Raw genomic sequence first — 7,598 nt, 5'->3', positions numbered from 1 at the left:
GCAACAAATCAGGGAGCTCAGCTGGAGTCTGGAGCGTTGCTAGGTGCTTAAAAGGAAATGAGGCACACCTTCATGTGACATAAACACGCATAAAATTTGCACCTGTTGATTTATATGGTGAATGGCTAGGATCTCATAAGTATTTTGCAGTGTGCCCTGTCACCCTGTATGGTGTTTTTTTTAAGGCTTTTTAAAAAGGGTATGGTTATGGAGCTCAGTTCAGAAAATCTGAGGCTCTAGCTGCCTGCTCCACCCCCTAACAACTCGCTTGCTTGGAGTCTAAAGATCACACTCATCAAGTTTGTCTACTTTGCATGCACACCATATATTTTTAAACACACAGCTTCCGCCAAAGGATCCTTGGAACTGTAGCTTACCCCTCACAGAGCTACAGTTCTCAGCACCCTTAAGAAACTACAGTCCTCATGATTCTTAAGGGGAAGCTGTGTGCTTTAAATGTGTGGTGTGTACACAACCAGAGACTCAGGAAGATAAACACCTCATTAAAAAGAATGAGGTATAAAATCTCGTAAAGCTGCTGAAAGAACCTTAAAAGCACATTTAAGATATAGTAATCTTGTTGGCATCCATCTGGGCACCTCCGGGGGTGAAGTTAAACTATTGCATTAACATCACCTAAGTGACCTCCCTGGGGCACAAGCCTGGGCAGTGTGTTGGAGTCCTGGGTTGGCCAGATGGTAAGACCCTCCTTTCGGCTTCGCTGATGTGGTCCAAGGAAAGCAGAACAGTAGTTATCATCTACATCTAACTTTACCACTAATGCTGATCTTACTTTTAGAGGCTGAAATGTCAGAGGCACTCAGGGAGCTGAGGACTGCTGAGAATGCGAAAGCGTTCTCTCTCGGAGGCTCAGGTGTGTGTGCCTTCGCGTTACTAAGGAATATCACAAAGGGCTGCCGAGGGAATATCAGCACCCAATGGAATAAAATGCAGAATGACAAGAAAACTTCTTCACATCTCCCTTTTCCTTTTTTTCAACTGCACAATTTGGTCTCCTAAACGCCAGTTACTGACGATAATGGAATTCAAGAAAACTTTCCCGCACTTGCGACGTTTATGGCCATTTCATTCAGAGTAACTGTAGCAGAAACAAAGAACTGATTTTGCTCCTGTCTCAAATGGATTGTAAGTAATAACAGAATCGATACTAATTCAAAACAATTGCCCTTTTGCATTTTCAGTGCCGTTGTTCTAAGAAATTACTCTGAGTAGGCATCTTTTAAAAAGATTCAAAATCTATTTCATGCTAAGAAAACAAAATGCTTTAAAAATTGACTTTAAGTACTAATCAGAGTAAGTTATTTAAGAGTCAAATCCTCAGCTACCTGGAACGTTTGGTGGAAACCTACCTCAATGTGTGCAATTCTTTTAAGATTTGTTTTAAACGCTAGTGACTGTGTTAGATGATATTAAAGGCTTTATTAAAACAAAAACAAATGCAGCCACATGGATTTGCATGGATCTGAGCAGTGGCCTGGGATAGGGCTGCTTTCCTATCTGCTGCAGAAAAAGAAAAGTCATGAAGACCCTGTTTTGTTTTTTCTTCCTTGCAGAGAAAAGCAATGCTTGGGAGTGCCTGACGAATATTAATAGAGAGGTCTTGAGGAAATTAAAATGGGGGCTCATAAAACCAGCTACTCAGTGAGAAGGGCCCAAGGCAGGTATCAGCACTGGTGGGCTCTGCTGGATGCCAGCTGTTGGTTCCAGATTTGCATGTTCCCTATAACAGAGCTGGAGTCCTTACCTGGCATGTACATGTTCTGAATATCAGTTCCTCATTGCACAGGCTTGAGGGTTTTTGTGCTCACAGAACTACAGTTCCCAGGATTCTTGGGGGGAAACGATGTTAATCTTTAAAGATGCTATTGTCAGATTCCTTAGTTTCCGGCTGTGTGCGCACTGCACATTTAAAGCACACAGCTTCTCCCAAAGAATCCTGGGAACTGTAGTTTATTAAGGGTAATGGGAACTGTAGCTCTGAAAGGAGTAAACTGGGAAGCCAGTGCCTTTATAAAGAGTGCAAGCCCGCACTGGACCAAGACAGTCATGGCCCACCTGCCACGGAGGCTTCCATAAATGCTCCATTGCCATTTTCTCCCATCCCATCCATTCCTCCTCACTTAACTGAGCATGCAAGGTTTTGCAGAAATGAAAGCAACCCCTACTGACAGCATGTATCGCTTTATTATAATAATACAGTGTTGGCAAATCAGAAAATTTCACATTTCAAATCATTGGAAGCATTTTTATTCCACAAGTCAAATACAGCCAGGGGGTGTGGGGTGAGTGGGAAGATAATAGTCTAAGAAAAGGAGGCACCTGGACAAAAATACAAGGAACCACAGTAATGGAAAATACAGCTTTTAGTTACACATAAAAATTATATTTTTATATTTTTATATATTTATATACATATTTAGAATCAAACTTGAACTTGAACCAGTATTTTTTTAAAAAAAGAAAAAGGAAATTGGGAAGCTATTATGCACAATTTAATTTACAAACTGTACTTGTTTGTAATTTCTCAGCACTAGTGTAAGAATTGATATTTATTTTCCCAAGGGCAACTTTACAATAATATATCCTTGTCTGTTTTGGATCCAGTCAATGAAAGATTGCATTTGTATGTTACAACAAACCACATCACAATAAACCATGGTTTTTGGAGAAATGTCTAGCCTTCATGCACTCCCTTTTCATCTTCCTCCAAGTGTGACCACGAGGAGGAGCTCAGAAGTGTTCAACTCTCACTTCTACTTAACCACAGCTTGCTATGCGATCCAATCTTAGCTATGGTTTGTTTGAAACAAGCCGACTTCAAACCATCCTTTATGAAGCTGGCTTGTTTAAACAAACCGTCATTAATATCCATCTTCCTTGTGGCTTCACCAACGTGGAGGGAGGGTAGGATTGTTCTTGAAGTGATAAACAATAGTCTATTGAGATGGTCAAATGCAGCCATTGTAATTATGCGCAGCTTTGCACTATGAATCTCTGAGGGTGCCTTGTCTCAACCAAAACACAAGGGCCAAACCACACCTCCATATTTCTCAGTGTACTTGCCTATTATTAGTGTTTTAGACTAAGGTGCTACCTTTAGGCAGAACATGATTAACCCGTGCCATAAAACAAGTTAACTAGAATCAGGCTACAACTTGTATGTCTAAACAAGCCATCAAAGGGATGAGCTGTCAATGTCAAGGTCTGGCAAAGCCAACCGAAAACACCACACACCTCAGCGGAGACAGCTCATGTCTCAAAGCAGAGCCGTTAAACTTAGAAGAGTGTTCCCCAAATTTCTGACAGCTGCAGACATACCGTAGTTGTTAAAATCAGAGGCAGGCTGCATTTTTATACCTGGAAAGGTTTGCCTTCAAGAATTACCCGCGGTCTCGAAAGCACACGCTCACCTGTATTTCTGTGGGATTCATTAAGACTTGATTCTAGCTTTTGAAGGGGCTGTCAGAATCGCAGCCTCCCATTGCTTCTCTCCTACGCTTCTGCTCCTCCCAGGAGACATGTGTGTCATCTGAATTTCCTGCAATGACTTGGATGTAACACCGGAGGAATAGAGAAAGCTACCAAATCAGACCAGCAGCGGATCCAGCTCAGTGTAGTCTGCACTGTTTGGCAGCGTCTCTCCGGAGATTTCAGAGGGCGGAGAGGGGGTATTCCAAATCCTACCAGCAGGTGTTATAGGAGCCTCCTGCAAGCAACTTAGATGCTCCAACACAGAGCTATGCCCCTTTGCTCCAGTGCATTGCGGGAAATGTAAAAGGACAGCCATACCTGTGCTATACCAGGAGAGATCCATGCCATCTGGGTCTTCGTTGGGGGTGCTGGAAAAGGAGGCACAAAGTAAGCACAACTGGAGGGTGCTGCTGGGGTCTTGGCACTTGGCCAAAGATGCTGGGTGCTGGGGCAGAGGTACAACAGGGAGCCTCCTCTGACGGAGAGCCACTTGTGCTGCATCTTTTGTCGTTGCTGAATGCTCCGAATTGCTCCTGCCGTGGAAATGTTGCAAACGTACCGTATTTTTTGCTCTATAAGACGCACCCGACCGTAAGACACACCTAGTTTTTAGAGGAGGAAAACAAGAAAAAAATATATTCTGAATCAAATTTTGTTGAAGAGGCTTTGCGCGGCTATCCCTGAAGCCAGAACAGCAAGAGGGATTGCTGCGCAGCTCTCCCTCTTGCTGTTCTGGCTTCAGCAATAGCCGCGCAGCCTGCATTCGCTCCATAAGACACGCACACATGTCCCCTTACTTTTTAGGAGGGAAAAAGTGTGTCTTATAGAGCAAAACATACGGTACCTCACAGCAGCAGTGGGCTGGCACAAGGTGGCAATGCCTTCAGAGACATGATCCGCAAAGAATCATGTGGTTTGGTCCCAAAAGATGTGTTTCCTTTACTAAGGCTTCTCACAGCTGGTTTCTCGCTGCACGCCACTTGCGAATGGCTGACGCAGTCATTGCTCCTTTGTGCGACTCTGAATGGCCTTTGGATATTTGGGAGGAAAGAGGAAACAAGCAGGCTAAAGGGCTGGTGTTTCCTGCCTCCCCATCCCCTCTGCTGGCAAATCCCACATTTTTCTGACCCTCTGGTCTTTCATGGGGACTTTCACAAGAGAAATTGGTTAGATGCAAAGATTCCCTTCCCTCTTGACTGAAAAAGCCTGTCTGGAAAGCAACCTCTGCATCCAGGCTCATGTTTCTGCAGCAAGAAGACTGTACTAGTCAACTGATTATGTTCATCTTTTTACAAGTGTAATGAAGGGTTTTTTTAAAAAAAGAATCTTATCCCCCCCACTTGAATTCCCCCCCCCACTTGAAATGCCACATTTCTCAGGACTATCTTTCCAGCTGAAAAATGGCTATTTCCTGTGTTTCAAGTTGCATTAACAAACTGTACTTTTAAGGAGCATTTAAAAAGATACAAAAAACGGAAGCATTGTTCAATTATTTTCTGATATACATTTCAAGGGGGGAGGGCAGAATGACGACGTTTGACATCATTAACTATGCTGGGGCTCTAGAAACCAGCTTTTAAATATGAAATTGTGTTTTGGCTACAGAGAAATTTGTACAGATCCTTTAAAAAAACCCGACAAAACAAAAAGACAAAACCCACACCAAAAGAGTCGGCAGAGGGCACAAAAAACCCCTACTTGGGGCTTAATTTAAGGTCCAGTTTCTGCAAAAAGGACACACACACACCTTGTGCATCCCGGCAAGTCGCTTTCCTAGTGAAACGCTTCAGCAAACAGTTGTAAACATGACACAAAACTGATGTTTTTGAAAAACAAGCAAACCACACAGAGAAATACAATTTTCACGACATTGTACAACATTTTCACCGGCTGATGAACGTTTTGATTCGATGGCCAATACTGATCCCATTCTGTACACTCGTCCTATTGTTAAAAGGCACAGGTTGGTTAGGAAAGGAAAGGAAAGATGGGAACTTTCCACTTTTCACCCTCCCTCTGTCTCTCACGATAGAGGTTAAGAATTTCATTTCTACCTCTTAGTTGCTTCTTCTATACTCCTTATCTCATTAAACATTTACGAGGAAATGTCCAAACTGCTATGTCTAGAGAATCAGGCAGAACTACAAAAAAAAAAAATAATAATTAAAAAAATTGGATGCCTGTGTGAAATCTAGAAACTCTGGGCTATCTCTTAAGTGGTCCTCCTAGTGCTGTTGCTCAAGGCAGGAGGTGTCTCATGATGAAGGGGGCCCAGTTTTTGCCAATTTCCCCCTCCACCTGCAGACCCCAGCCTCCTTCCCCCCCCCGAAAGGCAGTGCTTTTTTCTGGAAGTACTCAAAGGTACGCAGTACCGGCACCTCTTTTTTTTTCCTAGAAGAAAAGCACAAATGAAATGTGTGGCACTTACTGTAATAATTTCATGGTGAGTACCAGCACCGCTTTTTTTTCCCTAGTGGAAAAGCACTGCAGATGGGGATAAGAAAATCAGCCAATTGTGGTTTCTGATTTTTCCAATATTCAGTTCTCTTCTCCAACTTTCCACATTAGTCGGGGGGGGGGGAATTGGGATGGGGACTCTCTCCAGCATTCTAATGCAAATTTTCCCCAATATACACCTTTTTATATGACATATATTTGCATTTTTTCACAGCGTTTTTTCACAACATAATGCTGTTTTGCATGTCTTTCGACCCATACACGCATTTTGATGCACACTCTGCCCTGGCATACATGTTTTGTACACGATATTGGCTGGAAATGGCAAAATTCAGAGAAGTGTCAGTCCCAAAGGATTTGTTGCGTTTCAGCTTGTGTATCAATTTGGTAATTTCAAATTAGGTTGCTTTGTTCTTTAAATGAGAACTGATGCCAATGTCTGCCCCATTCTTCCTCCAACTCCCTGGAAGTGATTTTCAAAAATAAATAAATTAACTTTTCTCCTCCAGCAGACACCTCCTGCTGAACCAATTGCTCTAGGAAGACCCTCTGCGTTGGGCATAAGAACCTTGCATAAAGGACATGCAAGTAGAACTTCCCTAATTCCCACCACAATGAAAAAAAAACCATTGTGGAAGCCAACTCACTCCATTTCAGACACCTCAGCCATCTTCTCCCCTGGATGAAGCTCAGAGGAAACCTCTGTTTCCCATTTGCAGAAGAAGCTTTAATTTGCAGTGCCAAAATGTTGGCCTGTCATGAAAATCACTTCTGCCCTGCTTAGTACAGAGGGCTGATTGGCCAGCCCTTGTGGCAATCACAAAGCCGCTTCAACTCTTATTGGAGCAAGACTGAGTGCAGTAGAGGGGTGGGCCCTCACCTATTCTCAGAGAATATATATATATATGGAAATTACTCCTCAAAGCGGAAGCTCCTTTCCATGTCCAAGGCTCCCTGTGAGCATAGGTACATAGGAATTGGCTTTATTCGTCTTATTTTTACCTGTATACCCCACCTTTCCTTCAAGGAGCTCAACAAGGTGGCAAACGTCATTCTCCCCCTCCCTGTTTAATCCCCACAACCCTGTGAGGTAGATTGGGCCGAGAGTAAGTGACTGGACCGAGGTCACCCAGGGGGCATAGCTGTCAACTTACAGATTTGAAAATAAAGGGCCAGCAGCCTCGAATATAAGGGATCAGCAGCCAAAATAAGGGATTTTACCAGTACAGGTATGTTCAGCTTCTGAGCCCCTCCGAGCCAAAGGCAGAAAGCCCAGCCAGCAGCCAAATGAAGCCTCAAGCAGTGGTTCCCACAGTGCAGCAACCCGGCAAAGGGGGTGCAGCAAGGAAAACCACTGTCACCTCTCCGCTGGGAAGCGCTGAGCAAAGGCGAGTCCCTAGGCAACGCGGCCGATTTGATCGGCACAAGGCATGCAAACTCCACCCCCCAGTCGTTCTTAGACTCCTTATTGGCTGAGCAACGCAGCCAAGCAACACAGCTGGAGCCTCCCTCCTCCCAGGCCGGCAGGGAGGGAGGGAGAGGAGCTGCTTCATTTTAAACCCGGGAAATTTAAGGGACAGCATCAATAAGGGACAGCAGTGGGATAAGGGAGTTTCCCACCAAATAAGGGACGGTTGACAGCTATGCCA

The sequence above is a fragment of the Podarcis melisellensis genome, assembly GCF_964234715.1.
Source record: "Podarcis melisellensis genome assembly, chromosome: 15".
Lineage (NCBI taxonomy): Eukaryota > Metazoa > Chordata > Lepidosauria > Squamata > Lacertidae > Podarcis > Podarcis melisellensis.
The sequence above is the reverse complement of the archived record's forward strand: the minus strand, read 5'-3'. Positions refer to the sequence as shown.